This window comes from Ammodytes marinus (genome assembly GCF_949987685.1).
Source record: "Ammodytes marinus genome assembly, chromosome: 9".
NCBI lineage: Eukaryota > Metazoa > Chordata > Actinopteri > Uranoscopiformes > Ammodytidae > Ammodytes > Ammodytes marinus.
In genome coordinates, this window is record NC_137213.1 from 32948932 (window position 1) to 32954074 (window position 5143).

Sequence of the window (5143 nt, forward strand, 5' to 3'; positions counted from 1 at the left end):
AATTGATGGAACTATGAATTCTGCTCTCTACCAGAACATCCTGAAGGAGAATGTCCGGCCATCAGTTCGTCACCTCAAGCTCAAGCGCACTTGGCTGATACAGCAGGACAATGATCCCAAACACACCAGCAAGTCCACCTCTGAAAGGCTCAGAAAAAACAAAATTAAAGTTTTGGAGTGGCCTAGTCAAAGTCCGGACTTAAATCCGATTGAGATGCTGTGGCGTGACCTCAAACAGGCAGTTCATGCTCGAAAACCCTCCAACATGGCCAAATTAAAACAATTCTGCAAAGAAGAGTGGGACAAAATTTCACCAGAGCGATGTAAAAGACTAATTGCCAGTTATTGCAAACGTTTGGTTGCAGTTGTTGCGGCCAAGGGTGGCACAACCAGTTATTAGGTTTAGGGGGCAAATACTTTTTCACATGGGTGAAATAGGTTCTGAATAACTCTTTACATCCAATAAAAATAATGAAAAAAAAAATATATATATATATATATTAGGGCTGTCAAACGATTAAAATCTTTAATGAGATTAATCACAGGATTCTGTGGATTAATCACGATTAATTCTACCATTCGAAATAGGCCCAAAAATTACAATTTTTTCTGTATATTGTTATATGAATGAAAAGATAAAGGACAGAAGGTGAATATATACAGTTAAATGTAGTTTTTTATTCATTGAAAATCCAAATTATGGTGTAAATACTGCAAATAAATTATAATCAACTAAAACATAATGCTACCACACCATACTTCCATTTGGCTGTCTCTATTCCTATGTATTTGAGCAAATATAGCATAGGCTTTATAATGGCATGTATTTGGTGAATCCATGGTTTTGCATTCCTGAATAGAACCTGATTGCAGTTTGTGTGTGTGTGTGTGTGTGTGTGTGTGTGTGTGTGTGTGTGTGTGTGTGTGTGTGTAGAAAAGGCCCCAAAGTTCACAAGTTAGTGTTTGATATTTCTTACAGTGTGTTAAGATGTGTTTTATTCAGTGTGGTTAACTGTCAGTTAGGGCCGTGACGTCAGTCGGCCGGAGAGTCTGTTTAGTAAGATTCCTTTCTCTTCTCCCTTGGTCAGATGTGTGAGCGTGCATGTTGCGGCAGTAATCGATCTTTCCACATGTGAAACGTGTTTATTTGAGTTTATGTGAATAACCCGTGTATGAGTAAGTGGCCTACATGCAGTCCCGATCGCTGTTATAAGTTATAGTTTATGCATGTTATTAACGGCCACGATTCGCGGGTCGCAACAGCTGTTGTAACGTCTCCGCATGAGCGGAGTTTAAGCCTTTGTTTCTTTTCCTGCGATCTATGCTGCTGTGTCTGTGAAAGAAGGAAAATAAAGAGCGGATAAACCATACTCCTACTCTCCTCGTCTCATGATTAGTCTGACGTTTTTGGCCATAAGTGGTGTTCTGGCCGACACCTCTGAAGTGAAACCAGGGATACAAGCAGATCAGCGCGGTACTATATATAAATATATATATATATATAAGTAAATAAATTGAGATGTGCAATATAGAACATTATTTACAATATGTGCACTATGCAGTAGGCTGAAGAAAATAAATTGAAAATGTACATTATAAGGATGTGAATGTGAACCGTAAGATGTGGTAAGAGATAATTAGCATTTTTGACAAGACTTATTTTGTCCACATTCCTCATATTACAATAATAACATACACCAGATCTGGTCAATGTGTGTTGACTTACCGTGGGTTGTGGAGCAGCACAGCAGTAACATCGAAACTAAAGAGAAATGACACTCGGTTGGTTTCAGCTTTAACATGCATATTTTCACTCTCTTTTCAAAATGGCTGCCAATGTTACAAGCGCAGAAACATGAGGAAATGTATCTGAAAGGAATGAGATATTGTGAGGAATCATTATAAAGTATATACACTGTGTGCAAAATTGTTAGGCAAGTTGTATTTTTGAGGATTAATTTTATTATTGAACAACTACAGTGCTCTCGGTCAATCCAAAATGTTAATGAACCTAAACCTGAATGTTTACGAAAGTAAAAGTGAGGTTTTGTCTTTCTTACGAGAATATATATATATGTTTTGCTATTATTAGGCAACTATTAGTATGCAGAATTATTCTGCAACTAAATAAAAAAACGAAAATATTCCCATCTCACTTGTTTATTTTCATCTGTTAAAGTGAGAATAATAAAACAACTCAACTTACAAATAAAAATTTCCGACATGTCAAAAAAACAAATCAGTGACCAATATAGCCACCCTTCTTTTCAATAACTGTCACAAGCCTTCCATTCATGGAGTCTGTCAGTTTCTTGATCTGTTGACGATCAACTTTTTGTTCAGCAGCAACCACAGCCTCCCAGACACTGTTCCGAGAGGTGTACTGATTTCCTTCACAAATATCCCGTTTAAGCAGGGCCCACAGGTTCTCAATAGGGTTTAAGTCAGGTGAGGAAGGGGGCCATGTCATTATTTTTTCATCCTTAAGGCCTTTACTGGCTAGCCATGCAATTGAGTACTTCGATGCATGTGATGGAGCATTGTCCTGCATAAAAATCATGGTCTTCTTGAAAGATGCAGACTTTTTCCTGTAACACTGTTTGAAGAAGGTATCTTCTAAAAACTGGCAGTAGGTTTGGGAGTTGATTTTGAGGCCATCTTCAACCCGAAAAGGTCCAACTAGCTCATCTTTAAAGATACTAATAGTTGCCTTTATGTGTTAGTGTGCACTTTGTTATTACTCCGCAAGAGATCAATTCATTTATTCTCTCTTGGCTAATACATATCTGACCTCTTGTACATTCACTCTGTTTGCTGCACAAAAACACCAGACATTGTTTTAAACCGAATCATTGAATAAATGTGGAAACAAATACATGGAAAGTTGTACTCACCTAGCATCCACTGTAACAAAGATTCCTCCATTTTAGATCCTTGTCATCTGAGAGTCTGAGACCATCTGAGACCAGCACATTAACATTACAAGGGTCTCACACCAACTAAAACCCACCTCCTTCCTCTCTGTGCATCAGTGTGGTTTTCTCTCACGCAGGTAGCAGGAAATGGACTTTTCTGCTTATTGTGTTTAGGGCTGGCCCGAATACCATTTTTCAGGCTTCGAATATTCGTTGGTTTTTCCGAGCGAATATTCGAATATTCGTTCCAGAAAAACACACCATCAAAAAATACATAAAAAAAAAAAAAAAAATTAAAAAGATTTTTTTTTTTTTTTTTTTTTTTAAACGTTATATCCCTATATACTCCCTGGAACCGATTTTGACAGTATCTGCATATTTTGTTGAAGATTTACGCGCTCGGAGGTGAAGTAATGGATGCGCTATGACACTTAGTGATGTAATATCCTCCTAAATGAGCAATACTACTACTACTACTACAATATTACTAACTTTTATATCCAAATATAAAATTATTTGATGACATTATATTGCAGTACTAGCTTCTTGCAAAACATTTTTTTGAAAAAAAAAATTAATTATAAAAAAAAAAAAAAAAAATTATAAAAAAAAAAACGAAGCTCCGAATACTAATTTAAGCTCCGAATACTAATTTTCCGAACGAATATTCGAATATTCGAATAATTCGGGCCAGCCCTAATTTGTGTTACCACATTATACTGTGAAACACACCTAATGGCCCATTAAGCAATAAAAGTTACTGCTTGCAACTTACCTTGCATGGTATTTTTTTTGTGGTTACAGGTTATATCACTCTTTAGGAACCTAGAGCAGTTTACTCAGAGTGGGTTACATACAAACAGGTAAAACCAATGTATTGGTCAGGCTCTTGAATAGACATATACACATAAACCTATGACGTCTACAAACAACTCATGGACTAATTCTGAAATTCAGGAAAATATGTAAAATTCCACTAATATTCGATGGTTTTACCATGACCAGCACATCCCACCTCCTTCCTCTCTGGATTAATTTCTTTGTTCCCTGTAAATTCCTACTTTGTCATCATTATGTTTCTTGTTCCTTCCTGCCGGCACCTGCAAGGAACTTTCTGTCTTTTAATAAATAACCGAAATCCTGCTGCCATTGAAAGAATGTTGTAGGTGGCGACTAGTTTCTACATAGATATTATCAGCAGTATTATAGTGCCTGCAGGAGGCAAGTTTGGTGCAAAGTGCATCATGAAGCAGCTGCACATGCTCAGTGTCGTCCCAGACAGAAACACATGTTGGTGAACAGACACAGAATCAGCTCTACCCAGCAGAGGGCAATGTTGACTGTAGAATGGTTCATAAGATCTCATAGCAGGGAGGTGAATAGTCCATGTTGACTTGATGTACTGTTTATATGACATTGAAAACTAGGTTGGATAACTATTTATACTTGTACTATTTCAGATACAACTGAGTGTTTGTTGCCATCAGCTTGTGTTTCTCTAAATCCAGTGTTTTCAATTGAATTCAAACAACTTTATTTAGCACAGTAGGGCAATTCAGTTTGAGTCAACCAGTCGTCATTTAAAAACAGACACAAAAAAAACATAACCACAATCAATGATACATTCAGACACCCTGTCAGTGCAACAGATCAGCATTTTCTAACCAGTGTCAGGGTTACCAGCCATACAGACGTGTTGATACAGACTTGTACAGACAGCTTTAGCCAGCTAAAGTAGATGCACCTTTTATGAAGGTGATAATGTTGTATGAACGTAATGTTGGTTTTAATGCGGATTAACTGTAATGTGTCCACCTGTAGTGTAATAATAATAATAATAATGGATTGGATTTATATAGCACTTTTCTAGGCACTCAAAGCGCTTTACAGGGTTCCAGGTTCCATTCATTCACACACAGTCACACAGGTGGTGGAAGCGTGGCTGCCATTTCGCACCTACGGGCCCTCAGACCACTACATTCACACAAGGCAAGATGGGTGAAGTGTCTTGCCCAAGGACACAACGAGCATGACACAAGCAGCAGGGTGGGAATCGAACCGCCAACCCCTCGATCATTGGCCGACCTGCTCTACCAACTGAGCCACAGTCACCCCAAAGTAGTCGTAGTTTTTAGAACGACCTGCCCCCCCCCCCCCCCCCCCCCCCCTCCCCCCCCAGAGTCTCAGTCCTCTTCACAGCAGACCCGGGTTAGAATCCAGCCCGAGTC